Source organism: Camellia sinensis, chromosome 4 (assembly GCF_055761805.1).
Source record: "Camellia sinensis isolate YWXY chromosome 4, ASM5576180v1, whole genome shotgun sequence".
Lineage (NCBI taxonomy): Eukaryota > Viridiplantae > Streptophyta > Magnoliopsida > Ericales > Theaceae > Camellia > Camellia sinensis.
In genome coordinates, this window is record NC_138964.1 from 148,482,148 (window position 1) to 148,506,923 (window position 24,776).

Consider the following 24,776-nt stretch of genomic DNA (forward strand, 5'->3'; position numbering starts at 1 on the left):
GGTCGATATTATATCGGGAACGCAGCCGATCTCCAAACCACCTTATAGAATGGCCCCCGCTGAACTTAGAGAATTGAAACTGCAATTGCAAGAGTTGTTAGATAAGGGATTTATTAGGCCGAGCACTTCACCATGGGGAGCACCTGTTCTATTTGTTAAAAAGAAGGATGGCACACTCCGTTTGTGTATCGACTATAGAGAACTTAATAAGGTCACCATTAAGAACAAGTACCCGTTACCTAGAATTGATGATCTGCTTGACCAATTACAAGGAGCGCGAGTCTTTTCTAAGATCGACCTTAGGTCTGGTTACCATCAGCTTAAGGTTAAGGCCGAAGATGTCGAGAAGACTGCCTTTCGAACAAGATATGGCCACTACGAGTTTTTAGTAATGCCTTTTGGAGTGACTAATGCCCCTACTGCATTTATGGATTTGATGAACAGAGTCTTCAAGCCGTATTTAGATGAGTTTGTAGTTGTCTTCATTGACGATATCTTGATCTATTCCAAGAGTAAGACTGAACACGAAAATCACTTGAGACTTGCCTTGCAGATTTTGAGAGAACGGAGATTGTATGCTAAGTTTAACAAGTGTGAGTTTTGGCTTCCTACTATCTCATTCTTAGGTCATGTGATTAGTGAAGAGGGTATCTCAGTTGATCCTAGCAAAATCGAAGCCGTAGTGAATTGGCCGAGACTGACTAATGTGTCCGAGATTCGTAGTTTTCTGGGTTTGGCAGGTTATTACAGAAAGTTTGTGAAAGATTTCTCCAGGATTGCAATTCCATTGACGCAACTGACTCAGAAGGGAACACTGTATGAATGGACTAAAGATCGGGAGTCAGCCTTCCAGGAACTGAAGACGAGGTTGGTTACAGCGCCAGTGCTCGTACTCCCAACAGGTAACGAAGAGTTTCATGTCTATAGTGATGCATCGCATAAGGGTTTGGGTTGTGTATTAATGCAGAAGGGTAAAGTTATAGCTTATGCATCTCGTCAGTTGAAACCTCATGAGAAAAACTATCCTACCCATGACTTAGAATTGGCGGCCGTGGTATTTGCTTTAAAGATTTGGCGTCACTATTTGTATGGAGCTACTTGTCAGGTTTTCACAGATCATAAGAGCTTAAAATATCTATTCACTCAGAAGGAACTGAATTTGAGGCAGAGAAGGTGGCTTGAGTTGTTAAAAGACTACGATATGCAAATTCAATATCACCCCGGTAAAGCCAACAGTGTAGCCGACGCTTTGAGCAGGAAGTCAGATGGAAATTTGGCGTGTTTAGCCGTGATGTCAGCAGAACCGACTATCGTTAATGAAGTAAAGACAAGACAGATGGAGGATAACTTCCTCAAGAAAATTGCCGAGGAGATTGACACGAAGCCGAGACCAGGGTATACCATCGAAAACCAAGTACTCAAGTTTGAAGGAAGGTTATGTGTGGCCGACATACCAGAGCTGAAGAAAAAGATTTTGCAGGAAGCTCATGGTTCCAAGTTTGCTGTCCACCCAGGGAACACCAAGATGTATCAAGATATGAAACAGACCTTCTGGTGGCCAAATATGAAGAGAGAAATAGCCGAATTTGTGTCCCAGTGTTTACATTGTCAGCAAGTGAAGGCAGAACATCAAAGACCAGCAGGACTTCTTCAACCTTTGCCGATTCCTGAGTGGAAATGGGAGCACATCTCCATGGATTTTGTGATTGGGTTGCCGAAGACACCAAAGGGTATGGATTCAATTTGGGTTGTTGTGGATAGGTTAACTAAGTCAGCACACTTTCTACCCGTTAAGGCTACCTTCAACGCCAATCAACTTGCCTTGCTATATGTGAACGAGATTATCAGACTTCATGGAGTGCCGATATCAATTGTTTCAGACCGAGATCCTAAATTTGTTTCTAGATTTTGGCAGAGTCTTCAGAGAACTTTCGGAGCCGAGCTGAGGTTTAGTACAGCCTTTCATCCCCAGACAGATGGGCAGACAGAGAGGACAATTCAGACACTCGAAGATATGCTGAGACTTTGTGTATTGGATTTCCAAGAAAGTTGGGGAACACATTTGCCTTTAGTGGAATTCGCTTACAATAACAGTTACCAAGCTAGCATTGGCATGGCGCCGTATGAAGCCTTGTATGGAAGAAAATGTAGGTCGCCGATATGTTGGACCGAAGTCGGGGACAGAACTTTGCTTGGTCCCGAATTGATTCAAGTGACAACAGAAAAGATTAAACTTATCCAACAGAGGATTAAAACTGCCCAGAGCCGACAAAAGAGTTACGCCGATCAGAGAAGGAATGAGGTAGAGTTCGAAGTTGGGAATCATGTATTCCTGAAAGTCTCACCAATGAAAGGAGTTTCCAGATTTGGAAAGAAAGGTAAGTTAGCACCCCGCTATATTGGGCCATTTGAAATTCTTGAGAGAATTAATTCCGTTGCCTACAGACTTGCTTTGCCGCCAGATTTGAGCCAAGTCCACAATGTGTTTCATGTTTCGATGTTGAGAAAGTACATCCGAGATCCACTGCATGTAATTGATCATTCTGAAATCGCAGTTAATGAGAATCTGGGCTACGAAGAAAGGCCAATGAGAATTATCGACCGACAAGTGAAGCAATTGAGGAACAGATCAATACCGATGGTAAAGGTCGAATGGAAGGAGCATTATGGAACAGAAGCCACGTGGGAAAAGGAAGAGGACATGAGAGTCCGTTATCCGGAGTTGTTCTGGGAACAAGGTAATCTAAGTTTGGGGACCAAACTTCTTTAAGGGGGGTAGGATGTGACAACCCTCACCTTGCTCTTGCCATATTTGCGTACATTCTTGCATGGTCTTGCCGCTTATGTTAATTTAAAGGTTTTATCTTGGCTGATTTGCTTAAGTTGCTTGCATGATTTTGTTCCTTGCTTAGTGTGTGTGTGTAGCCGAGATCATCCTGAGCTTAGTCCGCCTTTGACCCTTTGTACTTAGAACCATCTTGAGATCTTGTTCAACCCCATCTTCACCTCGGGCATTCATTGCCGAGATGTTTTGCACTTGAACCTTGTCCGCAGGCAGGTATGGCCTAGGCCGAGATGTGGCGCACCCCGGCCAAGGTGTGGCACAGCTTAGTCAAGCGTCGTCCTCCCTAGCCGATGTTTTTCCATCCCGTTGTTGGATCCTTGTTTAGAGCCGATGTCATCTCTTTGCCGATGTGTCTTACCCGAGCTTGCTGCATAAGCTTTGTCAGAGGCTTGTCTTGTCCATCAATCACCTTTTTGGAGCTGAACCAACCCGGTAATGCCACGTGTCCGAGCTGTTTGTTAAGGCAGCCGACAGACCTTGAAACAAATCATTTCTTGTCTCAAATCTTTGTTTTAGAGAGAGAAGCTCTAGAGAGGAGGAAGAAGAGTTCTTGAGTGAGAGTAGTCTTCCAAGCTTGATCTTTGTGGCTTGAACCGTTAGATCCGAGTTTTGAGGTTAGAATCTTGATCTCCTTTGGTTGTTCTTGCTGAATATCTAGCTGCATTGCATGATCGGATCTGTTTTGCATGTCATGCATCGTTTTGAAGTTGGTTTTAGAAAGAGAAAATGGTTTTTCATGTGTTCTTGAACAAAGTCCCATTTTGATCGAAGAGTCTGGAACGAAAACCATGTTTTTGTGGTTGTTCTTGCATGACTTTCTTGAACGGGCACCCAGGTCCCTATTTTGAACTCTTGGCATGAAACTCAGATTTTTGTAACAAGTTGTGAGCTTGCATCCATCTTTCAATGATCATGTTCTTCATATTCTTCAAAGGAAACCCGGGTTTTTCCTGACTTTGTTTAACGGGACCTCGGCTTAATCCTGGTCAGTACCCGGTGTGTTTTATGAGCGGGAGCAGTGATTAAACTCCCAGCTTGTTTTGCTTTGTCTTTGACTTGGATCTGGCAAGAATGCCGAGATCATTTGCATGTATTTGGAGCTTGCTTTGAGAATGTGACTTGCCATGTGATTGTAGGTCCTTGATATTTGCTTTGAGTCTACACCTGAAGAACTAGGTGAGTGGTATTATTGATAAAGCTATGTTATACTCGTTTTGATAAATCTTGCTTGCTTGTTTGACGAAAGTATTTGATAGCATGAATAAATAGCTCTTGTTTGATGAGTCAAGTATACTCCTTGTTTTGATGCCATCTTCGGAAAGGATACGGTCCTTGTTAAATCGGGCTACGGGCCTAAGTAACACAAGTCCCTTGTGCTGAAGGACTCTAAACTTTCGCAGTACTATGTGTAAAGGATACGGTCCTTGTTAAATCGGGCTACGGGCCTAAGTAACACAAGTCCCTTGTACTGGAGGACTCTAAACTTTCGCGGTACCAAGTGCACAAGTCCCTTGTATTGGAGGACTCTAAACTTTCGCAATACTTTTGACCAAACGATTACGGATCGTACAGCTTTCGATATTTGATGATGAATACGGTTCATCCCTTGTCTCGCCGATGTTACGATATTTGATGATGAATACGGTTCATCCCTTGTCTCGCCGATGTTACGATATTTGATGATGAATACGGTTCATCCCTTGTCTCGCCGATGTTACGATATTTGATGATGAATACGGTTCATCCCTTGTCTCGCCGATGTTACGATATTTGATGATGAATACGGTTCATCCCTTGTCTCGCCGATGTTACGATATTTGATGATGAATACGGTTCATCCCTTGTCTCGCCGATGTTACGATATTTGATGATGAATACGGTTCATCCCTTGTCTCGCTGATGTTACGATATTTGATGATGAATACGGTTCATCACTTGCCTTGCTAAAGTTTTGGTGTGTCTCGTTTTGAAGGACCTCGGCTTTATTCATGTAAAACCTTTATTTTTAGTTCCATTCACTGAGTTTTGTACTCACCCCTCTATATATATGTAGGTGATGAGCAGGACGGCGGCGACGCCTAGTTCGCTGGGATACTTGTTTTGGATTCGTGTATTTGTCGGCCTTACTTTGTATTTACGTCGGCGATGCCCTGTTTTGCATGTCGGCGAATTCTTGAAAATCATGCTTCTTGACTCGTATTAGCTGTATTTTGTATATGTCGGCTCGAGAAGCCTTTTGATCAAGATGTAACATGTATTTTTGTACCTTGTTGTATTTAAATTGTGAAGTTAATTGGAAATGTTTGGCACTGCTTTAATCTACGCACAGCTCTTATGGACCGCTTGTAATTGATTTATCGCTTCCGCATTTGTGAGCCCCCTATATTCGTACTCTGATTGTGTTAAGTTTTGAAAGGTTGGCCTTCGGTAATTACGGATTACTGGCCATCACGGCACCAAACTACTAGGGGCGGTTTGGGGTCGTGACAAACCAGCCCCTGACTGAGCATGTTCCCGCCTCCACCCCTTACTGAGCCTAGAGTATTCAGGAACCGAAGGACATACCGCAATGGTCTCCTCCTTAACCCCATCATCACTCGCAATCATGGCCTCCACATGGGCCGCTGCCTCGACTAAATAATAATAATCCTTCCAAAAGGATCCAGCTACCTTCTCCCGAATATCGAAACACAACCGCCTTTCAAACTCAAAACAACGACGCTCCTCTGTTGCCACCAACTTCGGAGCAAACCTCGACAAGCTAGCAAACCACATCTCGAACTGTGCCACAGGAGTATCATCCTAACGCAACTCTAAAAATTGATCCCTCAACCTTTCCCGAGCAGAAGGAGGGAAATACTTGGCCAAAAAGGCCTCAGTAAAAGCAACCCACGTGCTACCCACATTATTCTTAGCATACTTCCACCAATAACTCGCATCACTCTTCAACTGAAAAGTCGCCAAAGAAACCCTCAACTCCTCATCTTCGACTCTAAGCATATCAAGAGTCTTGGTAATCTGCTCTAGCCAACTCTCTGCCTCCAACGATTTAGCCTCCCCCACAAACTCTGGTGGACTGGAGCGAAAGAACTCCTTAGTAAGTTTGAGAGCATGCCCACTGCTGCCCTCAGTGCGAGCTAGGGCGTCCTGCACTGCTCTCACAATCTCACGTGCGACATCCTCGCCGACAGCCGATGCTGCAACGGCAGGTACTAAAGGAACTGTTGTGCCTCTCCCGGCGCTCCTACTACTCAACTGTAACGCCCTCAAAATAATAACAATAAACCCATCAGATAAGACATAAGTATTACATGTTAACCTCATAACAAAATGCCCTACGGGCTTACAGCTTTCCAAGTTAACACTTGGTTACAACAAAGAGTTCTAACTCGTTTACACATTAAGCCCTTGGCTTGAAATTACATGTAATACATCAAAAGTAAAACGACAAAACTATGCCCGCCACTAGTCTCCCAGCTATGTCCTCGGAGGTGGCATGCTTCCTGTACCTGAAAATGATATTCCCATATAGGGTGAGCCACAGCCCAGTAGAAATACACTAAACCAACCATGGACAATGACTAAAACATTAGCAATTGATAGTTGGTCAACGCTGATACAATCACATAAATTACATATTTATGTCAACGACTTACAAGTCCCAATTACTTTTCATTTTCCTTTTAACAACAGATAAGCATACTAGCTCTATCATCATTTCCACAGATATGTATAAAAACTATATCTCACATTCAGATAAGCATAAAAGCTATATCCACATTCTCAACAGATATGTATATCAACAATATCCACAGATAAGCATACAAGCTGTATCCACACTCTACAACAGATATGTATATCAACAATATCCACAGATAAGCATACAAGCTGTATCCACACTTCACTTCACAAAGATAAGCATATGAGCTCTATCTTCACTTCTCTAGACAAGCATATGAGCTCTGTCTACGGAGTTCATCCCCTATCTCCTCCAAATACCTATCCGGTTTAGAGGTCCATCCCCTATCTTCCCCTAAACCGCGGAGTACATCCCCTATCTCCTCCTCTACACATAACGCATATAAACACATTGGTTCTATATACAATCACACAATACAAACAATTAATGTATTCTAGCCACTGTCAAGTTCCATAACACATTCCATTGATTAGTTTCAGTTTGCCTAATCAACATACATTGTCTACAACAATCACGACTATCCTCCACCGATAGCCCCAAGCAGTTATTTCTAAAACAGAAAATAAATGCGCAAATGGATATTCAATCAACATTTCATTTCCTCATTTCTCACCAATTAATTATCCCAATTAATTAATCAATGTAATTAGGCCATTTTCCATAATTACCATTTCAACCCTTAGGTCCCATTTTCATCAATGATTCAACAATCATTCCATTTTTCTATGCCAAACATGCATCTAGGTTTATTATGAATAAAACCCCAACTTTTGTAAAATTACACAAAAGCCCCAAACTTTCACAAAATTACCAAACCAAGCCCAACATCTCAAAATACCAAAATTTAAAGACAAAACCCATAGAGAGGAGTAGGATATCCCTACCTCAAATTCGGAGTTCCAAAGGAGAAGACGACAAAACCCAACGTGCTCCAAAACCCGTGATTTTCAGATTAAAATGAAGCCCTCAACGATCAACAACTTTTTTGTAAAGGCCAAAGGTGAGTAAATCACTCCTACTAGATCAAAACCTAGAGAGAAGGTAGAGTCTAGAGTGAGAGGCTCAACAATGGTGTTTTTGGAAAAGTAAGAGAGAGAAGAGAAAGTGAAAAAGTGATTTGAAAAGTCACAATTTCGGGACTTAAACCCAGTCTTCCGCTCGAGCTTAAAACACCCCGCTCGAGCGGCCACTCACAGACTTCCGCTCGAGCGGCCAACCTCCCGCTCGAGCGCAGAATGCACTCGCCCAGCACTTTTGCAGAACCAGACCTCCGCTCGAGCTCCCAACCTTACGCTCGAGCTCACAACACTGCACACAAGATACTGGATGGACGTAATCTACGCTCGAGCGCCAACACCTCCGCTCGAGCGTACAGGCCAAAAATCTGGGCAACTAGTTTTGGTTTCTAAACTCAACCAACCTGTAACAAACCCGCTCAACACATCCCATAACTCAAAATACAAAGTAAAGAAAGGATGTAAACAAGATAATAAACAACTACCAACAACCACGGACACATGTCCGGATCACTATACAACAAGGGTAAACCCGGGATCGCTATAACCTCCCCCCCTTAAAGAATTTCGCCCCCGAAATTAAGCACAAGTTTTCAAAACAAGTTTTTCTCCCTTTTAATCAATGTTACACTTGAATATTCAACAATTCGACCCATTCCCGGTCATCCCATCCCTTTAACAAGAGACATATCACAATATGTAAACCACATATGTATTATCAACATGCATCAACATTATGCACTATCTTTCCAATTTCAACAATATATTCAACAGATATAATGTTACATTCAACTTCCATATGAGGCAAGTTCCAAAACATACTTCCAATAACCAAAACATTTTCAATGTTTCACAACTTAAGACATATATAAAAGCTCTTAAGTTCAACAAAATGTAAAATTTAAATACAAGATTACATATCAACAAACAAGTCCGGATATTTCTCTCGGACTTCCAACTCACGTTCCCAAGTGGCTTCCTCCACTCCGTGATGTTTCCACAAGACTTTCACCAAAGGAATGGTCTTGCCACGCAGGACCTGATCCCGCCTATCCAAGACCCGAACCGGTCTCTCCTCATACGAGGCATCCTCATCTACCTCTAAATCGGTCCAATCCAACACATGTGATGGATCTGGCTCATACTTCCGAAGCATACTCACATGAAACACGTCATGCACTCCGGATAACTGCGGCGGTAAGGCTAACCGATAAGCAACCTCACCTATCCTCTCAAGGATCTCAAAAGGACCAATAAACCGAGGGGACAACTTCCCACTCTTCCCAAACCTCATCAGACCTCGCCTAGGTGATATCTTCAGAAAGACATGATCACCTACCTCAAACGCCAAAGGCCTCCTCCTATGGTCGGCATAACTCTTTTGTCGACTCTGGGCTGTAACAAGCCTCCTACGGATAATCTCAACTTTCTCCGTCGTCTCCCTAACCAACTCCGGACCCAACAAAGGTGCATCACCCACCTCGGCCCAACAAACTGGAGACCTACACGGTCGGCCATACAAGGCCTCAAACGGTGCCATACCGATGCTAGACTGGAAACTGTTGTTGTAGGCAAACTCTACCAATGGCAAGTGCCTCTCCCACGTCCCACTGAAATCCAGGACACAACCCCGAAGCATATCCTCGAGGATCTGAATAGTACGCTCGGACTGCCCGTCAGTCTGAGGATGATAAGCCGTACTAAAGGTCAACTTAGTGCCCAAGGCACTCTGCAAACTCTGCCACAACCTAGCAGTAAAACGAGGATCTCTATCTGAGACGATCGTCACTGGGACCCCGTGCAATCTCACTACGTCCCGAATATACAAATCGGCAAGATGATCTACCGAATCTCTCACGCGCATAGGAATAAAGTGCACCGACTTAGTCAACCGGTCTACAACCACCCAAATAGCGTCACTACCCCGCTGAGTCTTCGGAAGACCTACAACGAAGTCCATAGTGACATGCTCCCACTTCCACTCGGCAATAGGCAAGGGTTGCAACAAACCCGCTGGCCTCTGATGCTCGGCCTTCACTTGCTGGCAAGTAAGGCACTTCGATACGAAAACAGCCACATCTCTTTTCATACCCCGCCACCAAAACTGGCGACCCAAATCCTGATACATCTTAGTACCTCCCGGATGCACCGCAAGGCGCGAATGGTGAAACTCTCGGAGTACCTCCTCTCGGCAAGCCTCCGGTACAAACAAACGGTCTCGGTATCTCACACTCAGGTCGGGATACACCGTCAAACTCTTCTCAACTTTCCCACTGGAGATCTTCTCTCGGAGGGATTCTACCTCAAGGTCACCTCTCTGTGCCTCTAACACTCTAATCACAAGTGTAGGCTGCGCAACAACAGAAAACAAGGCCGCAGCCTCAACGGATTCGCCTAGTAGCAAATCAAACTCGCCAAGTGCTCCCAACATTTCCCATTCTCGGATGGCTATACTAGCAACATCACTAATGGTCTTCCTACTAAGGGCATCGGCCACAACATTGGCCTTTCCCGGATGATAATGCAACTCAAAATCATAATCCTCGATGAACTCCATCCATCTCCTCTGCCTCAAATTCAAGTCTCTCTGTGTAAACAGATACTTCAAACTCTTGTGATCCGAGAATACCTCGAACCTCTCACCATAAAGGTAGTGCCTCCAGATTTTCAAGGCGAAGATCACAGCTGCTAACTCTAGGTCGTGTGTGGGGTAATTCTTCTCGTGTATTTTCAACTGACGTGAGCCATAAGCTACCACTTTTCCCTCTTGCATCAACACACAACCCAAACCCTCTCGTGAGGCATCACAATAAACCGCATAACCCAACCCTCTCTCCGGAATAATCAACACCGGAGCGGTGGTCAATCTAACTTTCAGCTCTTGGAACGACTTTTCACAAGTCTCACTCCACACAAACTTGACTCCCTTCCGAGTCAGCCTAGTCAACGGTGACGCTAACCTGGAGAAATCTTTCACAAACCGACGGTAATACCCAGCTAATCCCAGAAAACTGCGGATCTCAAACACACTCTTAGGCTGTGCCCAATCTTGCACTGCCTCAACCTTGGACGTATCAACAGACACCCCTTCCCCGGATACCACGTGGCCTAAGAATTTGACTTCCCTCAGCCAGAATTCACACTTCCCGAACTTGGCATACAGCCTATGAGCTCTAAGCAACTCAAGCACTACTCTCAAGTGTGCCTCGTGCTCCTTCTCAGAAGACGAATAGATAAGGATATCGTCCACGAAAACAACCACAAATCGGTCTAAGAACTCCCGGAAAATCCGGTTCATCAAGTCCATAAAGACTGCCGGTGCATTGGTAAGCCCAAATGGCATCACCAGAAACTCGTAATGGCCATACCGCGTACGGAATGCCGTCTTAGGAATATCTTCCTCCCTGACCCTCAACTGATGGTAACCCGATCTCAAGTCTATCTTAGAGAAACAACGGGAACCCTTCAACTGGTCAAACAAATCATCTATTCGGGGCATAGGATACTTATTCTTAACCGTAGCCCGATTCAACTTCCGGTAGTCTATACACAATCTCAAGGCACCATCTTTCTTTTTAACAAAGAGGGCCGGTGCTCCCCACGGTGAAACACTAGGGCGAACAAAGCCCTTATCTAGCAATTCCTGGAGCTGAACTTTCAACTCAACCAACTCTGCTGGAGCAAAACGGTAAGGTGCCATAGAAATCGGCGCCGTACCAGGCACTAAATCAATAGAGAACTCTATCTCTCGGTGAGGTGGCAAACTAACAAGATCTTCGGGAAAGACATCCGAATACTCACAAACCACCCTCGGTAACACAACCTGGGTCTCACCACTCTCACCACTCTCAAAGCTAGCAAGTAGACTACTAAGCTCACTTCGCCCTCGCGAATCATACCCCGGTGGCAAAACACTACCAACCCGGTCTCCCAAGAAATGGAACCACTCCCCGCTCAAGGTACATAACGTGACCCTCTGGCGGTAGCAATCAATAACAGCCCGGTATGACGATAACCAGTCCATACCCAAAATAACATCAAAACCCTTCATGGGCATGACAACAAACGGAAAAGGAAGCCTATAATCGGCGACCTCTATATCACATCCTCTAACACCCTGTTTCAGAATCAACTCACCACCCAAAGGCGATACCACACAAATAGGAGATGCTAACTGTGCTAACTCCAATTCCAAAACAGATGCAAATGCAGCAGATACAAAAGAATGAGATGCACCCGTGTCTATCAACACATTAGCAACTGAGTTGCAAAACAGAAAAGTACCTCTCACTACTGATGGAGCCGGTACTAAATCCTGCGCGGTAACAGCATACACGCGCCCCGTAGGCCCCTGGTCTACCTGCTCACCTCTCGGAGCAAAAGACTGCTGCACAGACTGGGATAACGAAGCTCCCGGATTGGCCCTCGAGGCCTGCACAGACTGAGCTGGCTGAAAACCCTGCGTCTGTCTAGAACCAGACGCTCCCGAAGTGGCACCCAACTGTGGGCAAAACCTCTTCATGTGCCCAGGTTGTCCACACTGATAACAAATCAAGAGCTGCCCCCTGCCCAAACTCTGACTCTGCGGTCTAGCTGAAGAAGAAGCAGCTTTCTGACCCCCACCCTTCTGCGGGCAAACAGATATCTTGTGACCCAGCTGGCCACACTTGTAACAGGTGAAATCCCCCTGACCACCTCTCCCGGAGCCTACACTCGGCACTGGAAAGGTCGATCTAGAGACTGCACCCTGAGACTGCTGAGGGTTATAACCCCTCTGCCTCCAGCCATCACCCTGACTATCCTGGCTCCTCTTGGAGCCTCTCTGACCCTCATCCTCCTCCTGCATCATAAGCTCCATATGAGCTGCAGCGTCCACTAGGTGTCTATATTCTCGAATATAAGACCCACCAATTCTCAACTTGAGGCCCCGCCTCAACTTCCGCTCAAACTCATAGCAACGGCGTTCCTCAGACGCCACCAGTTCAGGTGCAAACCTAGACAGACTGGTAAAAGTAGCCTCAAACTCGGCCACTGACAAGCCCTGCTGATTAAGCCGGCTAAACTGATCCCTCAGCTTCTCCCTTGCTACTGCAGACAAAAACCTCTCCTGAAAAGCATTCACAAACGCCTCCCAAGTACCACCAACACGAGCTTTCTCGTACTTCCACCATTGACCCGCATCTCCCTTCAGTTGGAAGGATGCCAAGGTCACTTTCAGTGCTCCGTCCTCGATGCCAAGCATCTCAAACGTCTTCGTTGTCTGTTCGAGCCATTCATCTGCCTTAAGCGGCTCTTTAGGATCCCCGATAAACTCGTCCGGATTACACCGAAAGAACTCCCTCTTCAAGAAGGAAGGCCCTGTCTCAGCTGCCTGATTCCCAGCTCTAAGAATACCTAAAGCTCCTGCTATCTCTCTGGCCAAGGCACCCATAGCCTGCTGACCTACTGGCTCGGCCACATTGGCCTGCCCAACTCCCTCCTGCACTGCCGGAATCTCACCCTGTAACGGTACTTCCTGCCTCGCAGGTCTACCACGCCTAGCACCTCTTCCTCGTCCTGACATCCTAATAAAGGCAACACAGAACGTTAGCACATTCATAGGTGTGCCGAAACTAATCACTCACGTCCTAATGCATGGACAACTATAATTCACTCCACATAAGCACATAAACACATAAGCACTTACGAACTTCATTTCCGGATAATGATAGTCCCGAGACGTTACTAGAGTTCCGGTTAGAAACAGCATTGATCAAGTGCTTTTCCAACAAGACTCCCAGAAACTCAAGGATCCAATCAACATCCTAGAAATTAAATCCCATACCCACATAGTCACATAAGCATGTTATCAATTGAGCACATAGCATATGATACTACATCTAAGTCTCTATCAAGCGAGACAAACCCATTGTGATCCTAATCACTTCCCACGTACCCAAAGTATTCGAACCCGGTACGCTCTGATACCAAGTTGTAACGCCCTCAAAATAATAACAATAAACCCATCAGATAAGACATAAGTATTACATGTTAACCTCATAACAAAATGCCCTACGGGCTTACAGCTTTCCAAGTTAACACTTGGTTACAACAAAGAGTTCTAACTCGTTTACACATTAAGCCCTTGGCTTGAAATTACATGTAATACATCAAAAGTAAAACGACAAAACTATGCCCGCCACTAGTCTCCCAGCTATGTCCTCGGAGGTGGCATGCTTCCTGTACCTGAAAATGATATTCCCATATAGGGTGAGCCACAGCCCAGTAGAAATACACTAAACCAACCATGGACAATGACTAAAACATTAGCAATTGATAGTTGGTCAACGCTGATACAATCACATAAATTACATATTTATGTCAACGACTTACAAGTCCCAATTACTTTTCATTTTCCTTTTAACAACAGATAAGCATACTAGCTCTATCATCATTTCCACAGATATGTATAAAAACTATATCTCACATTCAGATAAGCATAAAAGCTATATCCACATTCTCAACAGATATGTATATCAACAATATCCACAGATAAGCATACAAGCTGTATCCACACTCTACAACAGATATGTATATCAACAATATCCACAGATAAGCATACAAGCTGTATCCACACTTCACTTCACAAAGATAAGCATATGAGCTCTATCTTCACTTCTCTAGACAAGCATATGAGCTCTGTCTACGGAGTTCATCCCCTATCTCCTCCAAATACCTATCCGGTTTAGAGGTCCATCCCCTATCTTCCCCTAAACCGCGGAGTACATCCCCTATCTCCTCCTCTACACATAACGCATATAAACACATTGGTTCTATATACAATCACACAATACAAACAATTAATGTATTCTAGCCACTGTCAAGTTCCATAACACATTCCATTGATTAGTTTCAGTTTGCCTAATCAACATACATTGTCTACAACAATCACGACTATCCTCCACCGATAGCCCCAAGCAGTTATTTCTAAAACAGAAAATAAATGCGCAAATGGATATTCAATCAACATTTCATTTCCTCATTTCTCACCAATTAATTATCCCAATTAATTAATCAATGTAATTAGGCCATTTTCCATAATTACCATTTCAACCCTTAGGTCCCATTTTCATCAATGATTCAACAATCATTCCATTTTTCTATGCCAAACATGCATCTAGGTTTATTATGAATAAAACCCCAACTTTTGTAAAATTACACAAAAGCCCCAAACTTTCACAAAATTACCAAACCAAGCCCAACATCTCAAAATACCAAAATTTAAAGACAAAACCCATAGAGAGGAGTAGGATATCCCTACCTCAAATTCGGAGTTCCAAAGGAGAAGACGACAAAACCCAACGTGCTCCAAAACCCGTGATTTTCAGATTAAAATGAAGCCCTCGACGATCAACAACTTTTTTGTAAAGGCCAAAGGTGAGTAAATCACTCCTACTAGATCAAAACCTAGAGAGAAGGTAGAGTCTAGAGTGAGAGGCTCAACAATGGTGTTTTTGGAAAAGTAAGAGAGAGAAGAGAAAGTGAAAAAGTGATTTGAAAAGTCACAATTTCGGGACTTAAACCCAGTCTTCCGCTCGAGCTTAAAACACCCCGCTCGAGCGGCCACTCACAGACTTCCGCTCGAGCGGCCAACCTCCTGCTCGAGCGCAGAATGCACTCGCCCAGCACTTTTGCAGAACCAGACCTCCGCTCGAGCTCCCAACCTTACGCTCGAGCTCACAACACTGCACACAAGATACTGGATGGACGTAATCTACGCTCGAGCGCCAACACCTCCGCTCGAGCGTACAGGCCAAAAATCTGGGCAACTAGTTTTGGTTTCTAAACTCAACCAACCTGTAACAAACCCGCTCAACACATCCCATAACTCAAAATACAAAGTAAAGAAAGGATGTAAACAAGATAATAAACAACTACCAACAACCACGGACACATGTCCGGATCACTATACAACAAGGGTAAACCCGGGATCGCTATATCAACCGACCTCTACTCCCTCTTGTAGACATCCTATTAAACACGAAGGCAAAACACACTTAGCGTAAAACACAATAGCCTTCTCCGAGGCACATTCCACTACCGTCAATTTACAAGACACACCTAGTCTCAAAATTTACATCTCTATTGCATACAATCATTTAGACAGATAAACACATAATCGAATCAAGTCCACAAGGATAGCCACTCATCCCGGAACCCTCAAGGAATTCCTATCAGAAATCACGTTGATCAGGCGTGTTTCCAAAAGGACCTCAAAGCAAGCTCACCGGCCATGAATATTATCCGAGAGACTAAATCCCATGCTCACATAAATGCAACACATAAGTCCTAACTTTCATGATATCTATATGCCACATCCTCACAATACGTAGTAAACCCACTGTGGTAAAAACCACTTCCCACGAGCCCAAAGTATTCAAACCCGGCTAGCTTTGATACCAAGTTGTCACGCCCCACTTTTTATTACTCGAAGTCATTACCAAATTCATTAACTTAATTCAATTTCAAGGATAACATGCGGAAATAAACTTATACATTCAATCCGTAGAAGTGATTAACAATACTCTCATTCGTATGCAAAGTAAATATTACATGAACACACTTAATAAATTGCCCTTGGGCTTACATCACTTAAGGTACAAGAAGAAGGGTGTAACCCTTTTACAACAATGGCATTCCGCCAACATAACTGAGGCCCCGTGGCCAGTAAATAAGTAGAACCAAATCTTGCAGCTCAACCTGCTTAACACCTGAAAAAGATTCAACAACGTGGGATGAACATATAGTCCAGTAGGGAACTCAACATGATCCTTAACAATAACAACTTACAGATAGCTATGATCATGAACACTCATTCTCATACTAAAATTGTAATGTGACAGTTTATACAAGATATATATGTATGATCCCTTCTCGAAAACAACCGTTTCATTAAACACTGCAAGTGGTTTGTCTTTCCTTTTTCCTTTCGTTAACCCCCATTCCCAATCTTTCATAACATTAACAAATACTTAGGATGTAACCACACTAAGCCCGATACTCTCTTCCATTTCCTATGCATACTCAGATGTACCTTTTCAAACATGTTTATCTATAAAACATTCGTTCTCCTCCACACTTTCCAAAAGACAAAAATGACATTTTGGTTCGTTTCCATTACTATCATAACTATACATGCATATCTTTGTAAAAATATAAATTTACAACCCACCAACATGTATACAATCAACCAATGGAGTAACTCGGTCCTCCGAACTGTAACCAATCAAAATCCATGATATTTTCAGTTACAACGAAACAACAACAATCCCGTTTCACTCTACTAGCTATGTGCGTAGTAAGCCAACAATACACCCCACTCAACAACATTAACAACAAGCCAGTTTACCAAGCGCTAGCTGGAGGGGTATGGTACCTTCGATTATTAGCGCAGCAAGCCAGTTTACCAGGCGCTAGCTGGAGGGGTATGGTACCTTCGATTATTAGCGCTGTCAGTTCTCCAGGCGCTAGCTGGAAGGGTGTGATACCTTTGATTCTAAGCGCGGGGCATAACACTAACAATCACAGCACATCAAGGCATAACCAACATGTATAATGCATATACATAAACTATCAAGACACCAGCAATGTGTTAAAATATATGAACACATGACTATCTCCTTCCGAGCAAATATACATATATATAACGTATCTAGCACTTCATCACATACGATGTTCAATTAATCAATGGCACAATGCAAACCTGACAATTCTACACAACTGTGTCACCCTCCACCGATGACCAAGGACAAAACCTCTAGATGCATATAGTTAGTACATCTATTAAAAGACTCAAATTTCATGAATCACAAACCCAACAACAATATTAACATGGTAGTTAAAGAAACAACTTCTACATGTGTGTTCAACACTCAAGACACAACAATCCAATTCTCAAACTTATTTTGAAAACACTTCCCTCATTTTCACAAAAATGATTCCATTTCCTTTTTGTTATCACAAAACCAACTCCAATAATCTTGTTTCCATAAAATCAACTCCAAAGCCATGGTTAATCCTTTTAGGCATTAACACCCTTACCACACTCATTTTGACAAAAGAGATTTACACACAATGGTCAACAAACCCCCATTATAATTTACTCAACCAAAATATAATTTAGGGCTTTTCCTCAATTAACTACAACATGCTAATTTATATTTATTTTAGCCAAGACAACAATCAATGAAGCCAACCCATTCTCTACACAACCAACCCTAGGTTTATTTCATGATTTTCAAACAAATCCAACGTGATACAATTTTCATGCAATACAAAAATTACCACATGTCTATCTATAGACGGAGTATTGAAAAAGAACAAGGAGAATCCCTACCTCAAATGGAGAACTCAAATGGAGAAGATGACCCGAAATCAAAGTGCTCCAAATCCCAAATTTCTTGGATCACAACGAAGCCCTCGACGATCAACACACTTCTTACAAAGGCCCAAGGTGAGGAAAACACTCTAGCTAGATCAATCCTAAGAGAGAAGTTCGGTTTTAGAGTGAGGTGCTCTCCAATGGAGGTTTTGAAAAAGTAAGAGAGAGAAAGGAACTCAAAAAGTGATCAAAAAAGTGATTTCACGGACTGATATAACAACAGGTCCGCTAGAGCGTACAACACCCAGCTCGAGCGTCAGACACAGGTTCACGCTCGAGCATCAAAAGATCCGCTCGAGTGCCGGATGCCCTCTCCCAGAATTTTCTGCAGACGGCCAAAATGCTGAGAGTAGGAAATTCACGCTCGAGCGTCCCAACTACCGCTCGAGCGGAAAGGCAACAACAAAAGCCCGCTCGAGCGTCAAGTCGCCGCTTGAGCGTAAAGACCAAAACCTGGGCAAAAATTTAAAGTTTTAAAACACAACCAACTTATTCCCAACTAGTCCAACACAACCCAAAACTCTAAGACAAAGAGTAAGGGATAGAAAAGAGGATAAGACAACAACAAACCTACGGAACCAAGTCCGGATTACAGTTCAATAACAACAGGGAATACCGGGATCGCTATATTATCTTTATCCAGACTGAGACCCTCATCTGTTCTAGGACTTTTGCCCCTTATTCGCTCATCTCGGATTTTAGTGTCTCCACAGATAACATCGGCCTAGCCAAGATCACCTCGATGCATGACCAAGCCACTTGGCACCTCGGCTGACACTTCGGTGTCACCTTAGCCACGTGCTGTCATTCACAAAATACATCCCCATATGAAGTTAGGAGTATGAATGCTAAATAGCTTTTGTGATGGTGTAGTTCATAAACTATGGTGACTATTTTCACTTCTAGAATAGTATTACTAAGGAAATAAATGTGCTTGGTTAATATATTTTAAATTCTGATTACATTTATGCACATGTATATTTTTGTGTTCTTTAGGATTTGTGAAAAATAGTCATATGTTAAATTTGTATTATGTTTATAGTGATATACTTTGTTATGGTGTCGGTCTCCTTTTCCAAAATCAAAGTTGCAAATGTGGAAAAAAAAGTAGATATTAAGATATCAGATTTAGAAAAAAAAATCCAGGGAGGATTTGGTGTCCAAATGACATGTGCGATTATTTTGCATGGTGAGTGCTTGCAAACCAACATGGAGCGGCCTGAGGCAAACTAATGAGCTATGAAATTGATTTTGATGACAAGCATAGTGTGTACTGATTTTAGCATTATTTTAATGCTCAAGTGATTGTTGTATGCTCATACATTTGGTTTTGGAATGCATAAGTTTTGTAGAATGGTTAATGAATTAATGAAATAGCTTGTGTTTGGTTGTGTTTTTGTTTGTGATTCTGCTGTCATTTGTGAATTGATATAAGGAGGGAAAATTGGGAGAAGGTAGAAGGAATTTTTTTTTTTTTAATCTCAAATTTCACAGCAATTCAATGTACACCCTACTCAGCATGGTTGAGAAGCTATTTATTTACCACGTGGTCAGATCTTATCTTTTGGGCATCACTATTGCTGCCTAGGCTTGATGCCAGGGCATTTCAAAGCCAAAAGTTCCATGACTTGTCCTGGGAGCAGCCAAGGTACCCCTGGCATTAGTGGTCCCCCAACTTTGTCAAATTTATGAATTTGGGAAAATTCAATTTGCCTTCTTTCAATGTCCAAATTTCCAAAATATAATTCTCATAACAATAAAAAAACAACCCAACTTCTAGGATTCAATTTGCCTTCTTTCAATGTTCCAAAAAAAAAAAAAAATCCAACAAATTTTTTTTTTCAAATTTCTAGGATTCAATCCATCATATAACAATAGAAATGTTCCCAATTCAGATTGACAAAAAAAAAAATTCTAACAATCCAAATTGACAATAAAATTTCCAAAATTAATCTTCACACACACACACACACACAAAAAAAAAAAAAAAAAAAAAAAAAAAATTCAGTGGTTACAACATAATTTAATTCATCAGTAGCTCATCATCAACAGTCTTCCACTTCTAACAATCTTCATTGGTCTCCAAGATGTTCTGGATTTGAAGGTGTATGGGACGATTGGCAACCTTTGACGAAAAAATATAATCAGAACGCGTTAAACCCCTAAAATTTAAAAAATAAAAAAAATAAAAAAAATAAAAAATAACATATCAGATTAAATTTCATTTTAAAATTGTGAACCCAAGTTATGCATATTAAAAAACATATTTCACAAAGGGTGTGGTTCATAATTGTCAAATCGAGATTCGAATCGTGAATTGAAATGACCTCGTATCGAATCACGAATCTAATCGAATCGTGATTCGAAAAGATTTGGTCACTTTTCTAAATCACTTGAAAAATTATATCTACACACTTGGATGCTAAATATATCTTCTCAATATTAAATATTTAGACTTTAAATTAATGAAAATTTTGTTTTTAATGATGATCACGTAGTTTAATAAGAAATTAACAAAAGTTTCTATGTGATATCACCCATCTTACCTATTCCATTTTTTTAGATATTTCTTATATATCATTCTTAATAATGATAATAAACAAAGAAAAGTTCTCAATTTTCAAAATAATAATAATTTAACAACGATATTGATATTTGGATAATAATCATATATTTTTTCAAGTAACAATGACCAGATAATAATAAAAAAAAATATTTAGGATCTTTTATTTTAAAATCTAAAACATTTAAAAAGATATAACTAACCTTACCCATGTAATATTTAACTATATGTAATTTAATAAAATAGCAATAGTAATTCATGAGATAAGTTACTTTAATCTTAAACATTTTTAGAAGATATATTATGACTTTTTAAAGGAAAAAAATGAGAAGAAAGATTAAAAACTCCATAATTACTAAAATAACAACAAATCATGTATATATTGATTATTTTGTTGGTGGTGTTTGGGAAGAATTGTAGTTGGGTTTTTTCTTATTTTTTCCACTAAAAGACAAAAATTTTGCAAAACAAAAAAAAAAAAAACACATCCAAACAAAATATTGTATCTAACCCCATAATCATTTCACTTTTTCTCTCACAAACATCACATCTAACAACTAAAAAACTCAACTATCTTCCCAAACACAAATTTTTTTTTTCTTCAATAGTATTTTACATCTAAAAAAACATACATAAAAACCCACTTCCCAAACACCATCATGTCATTTTCACTAAAAAAATGAAGAAAAAAGAGTCAAAAATATGTTGGGCACGAACATGAATCGAATCGTGAATTAATTGTGAATCGTGCGATTCACTTCTAAAATAAATTCACTTATAAATTCGTATCGATTTTGTAAAAATTATGAATTGAATCGTGAATCGTAAAATTCTAATAACAGGTGTGGTTTTTCAAACTCAAGAGTCCAAAAATTAAAGGTGAGCAGATTGACCACTATTCCAAAATAAGGGAACCAAAATCCAAAACCTAGAAAATGTAAAGTAGATGACAATGAAGAGAGAAGCACCTGAGACTGGAAAGTGCAAAAAATAGGAGGATAATAAAGAGAGGCCCATGTGTGTGTTTGTGTGTGTATGTATGTAGTATAGAAACACAGTTCTATAAATCTAGGTTGGTATTTGTGTGTGTATGTGTTGGTTTGATTGAAGCATTTTATCAGACACTTGCAATGTAAATGCATTTTGCATTGCAAGTGAAAAAAAAATCTACTCACTGCTAATGTGTTTGGGTAAACAAAGAAGAAATATGTTTTCTCCAAAGACCTTAATCAAACAAACAAAATCTTAATCAAAACAAAAGTATGATTATTGAAATCGAAGAACAAGTTTATTCCATAAAAAAATAAAAAATAAATTATGATATTTTCTTTCTTTGTCAATGAAGGGGATTTGGGGATTTAGGGTTGCAAAACAAAACTCCTTAGATGATGGAGAGAAAGGGCCGACACCGAAGAACGCCTTCGGAGAGCCACACCCGGGATTCGTTGATGGAAAGGGGACCCAAATCTGATGGGTCTCTAGATAGAGAGTGAGAAAGAGAGAAAAAGTGTTGAAGTTAGAAGAGGAGTGAGAAACAGAGACATCGTTGTGAGAAACGGTGTCTCCCTCCAAACGATATCGTTTTCTTCTATAAAAGAGGTGTGCACGACGTGTTTTATTTTGGAATGATTGGACCTGTTAGATGCCACATGTCTCAATCTTATTTAAAGTGCATGAAAGGGCTGGAGGCAAGAGTGTAGAAGAGAAGGCTGATCCCAAATGGATCGGACAGACCACATACAAGGATGATAGCCTAGCCATTTTCAACAATTTTGTGTGTGTGTGTGTGTGTTTTCTCTTTTCCTTTTCTAAAAGTGGTAGTGATTTAGAAGTTGATATAATATACATTAAAAAATACAATTATTCTCTCTTTCTCTGCTCTAGAGAGGAGAGGGTGGATGCTTTTAACTTTCATCTTCTTTTCATTTTTTCTCCTGCGATTTCTATCGCCATGTTAGCCACACTGCTAGAAAATCCTCATTTAGTGGTGTTCCACTTTAGGTGCAAAAAACGTCGCTAATTTTTTTTGTAACGTTTAGTACCACAAGCCAAAAATGCGGCCGTCGCTATGACTTTATGACATTTTAAAAATATCGTTATATTAGTATAAGTGGCGTTTAAAAACGCCGCCAAATGTCCTACCTAACAATATCATGATGTCACTATGATATTTAGCAACGTTTTTTAAACGTCGTCATATCTTTTTAAAATAATCTGACTGTTAGTATTTAGGGTTTAAGTGGCGTTTTTAGAAACGCCGTGATATCCTTTTTCTTTTTCTTTTTCTTTTTCTTTTTCTTTTGAAATTGTGCTAATTTTATGTGATTGAACAAAAAAATATTTGTAATTAATAAAACTGAATAACACTAATATGAAATAATAACTCCCATTCAAATATCAAATACAACATTAATTCACCTTCTTATTCAATTTAATATTCAATCACCATTACCCACAAAATAACATATCCGCAAATGATGTTTTAATATTACCCACAAAATAACATATTCAAAAATCATGTTTTAACATTAACTACAAAATAACATATTCAAAAATCATGTTTTAGCATAGAAGCTGTAGTCTTCACTGGTCTACATGCCTGCATCAAAACATAAACTGCAATTAGATTCACCAAAATAAATATAGCGATCCCGGGTTTACCCTTGTTATACCGTGATCCGGACATGTGTCCGTGGATGTTGGTAGTTGTTTATTATCTTGTTTGCATCCTTTCTTACTTTGTATTTGAGTTATAGGATGTGTTGGGCGGGTTGGTTTCAGGTTGGTTGAGTTTAGAAACCAAAACTAGTTGCCCAGATTTTTGGCCTGTACGCTCGAGCGGAGGTGTTGGCGCTCGAGCGTAGATTACATCCATCCAGTATCTTGTTGTGCAGTGTTGTGAGCTCGAGCGTAGGGTTGGGAGCTCGAGCGGAGGCCTGGTTCTGCAAAAGTGCTGGGCGAGTGCATTCTGCGCTCGAGCGGGAGGTTGGCCGCTCGAGCGGAAGTCTGTGAGTGTACGCTCGAGCGGGGTGTTTTACGCTCGAGCGGAAGACTGGGTTTAAGTCCCGAAATTGTGACTTTTCAAATCACTTTTTGCTTTCTCTTCTCTCTCTTACTTTTCCAAAAACACCATTGTTGAGTCTTTCTCTCTAGATACTACCTTCTCTCTAGGTTTTGATCTAATAGGAGTGGTTTACTCACCTTTGGCCTTTACAAAAAAGTTGTTGATCGTCAAGGGCTTCATTTTAATCTGAAAATCACGGGTTTTGGAGCACGTTGGGTTTTGTCGTCTTCTCCTTTGGGACTCCGAATTTGAGGTAGGGATAACCTACTCCTCTCTATGGGTTTTGTCTTTAAATTTTGGTATTTTGAGATGTTGGGCTTGGTTGGGTAATCTTGTAAAGGTTTGGGGCTTTTGTGTAATTTTTTACAAAAGTTGGGGTTTTATTCATAATAAACCTAGATGCATGTTTGGCATGGAAAATGGAATTAATGTTGAATCATTGATGAAAATGGGACCTAAGGGTTAAAATGTTAATTATGGGAATTGACCTAATTACATTGTTTAATTAATTGGGATAATTAATTGAGAGGAATGAAGGAATGAAATGTTGATTGAATATCCATTGTGCATTTATTTTCTGTTTAGAAATAACTGCTTTGGGCTATCGGTGGAGGATAGTCGTGATTGTTGTAGACAATGCTTGATGATTAAGTAAACTGAAACTAATCAATGGAATGTGTCATGGAATTTGACAGTTGATAGAATACATTAAATGTGTGTATTGTGTGATTGTATATAGAACCAATGTGTTTATATGCGTTATGTGTAGAGGAGGAGATAGGGGATGTACTCCGCGGTTTAGGGGAAGATAGGGGATGTACCTCTAAACCGGATAGGTATTTGGAGGAGATAGGGGATGTACTCCGTGGACAGAGCTCATATGCTTGTCTGAGAAGTGAAGATAGAGCTCATATGCTTATCTTTGTGAAGTGAAGTGTGGATACAGCTTGTATGCTTATCTGTGGATATTGTTGATATACATATCTGTTGTAGAGTGTGGATACAGCTTGTATGCTTATCTGTGGATATTGTTGATATACATATCTGTTGAGATTGTGGATATAGCTTTTATGCTTATCTGAATGTGAGATATAGTTTTTATACATATCTGTGGAAATGATGATAGAGCTAGCATGCTTATCTGTTGAAAAAGGGAAAATGAAAAGTA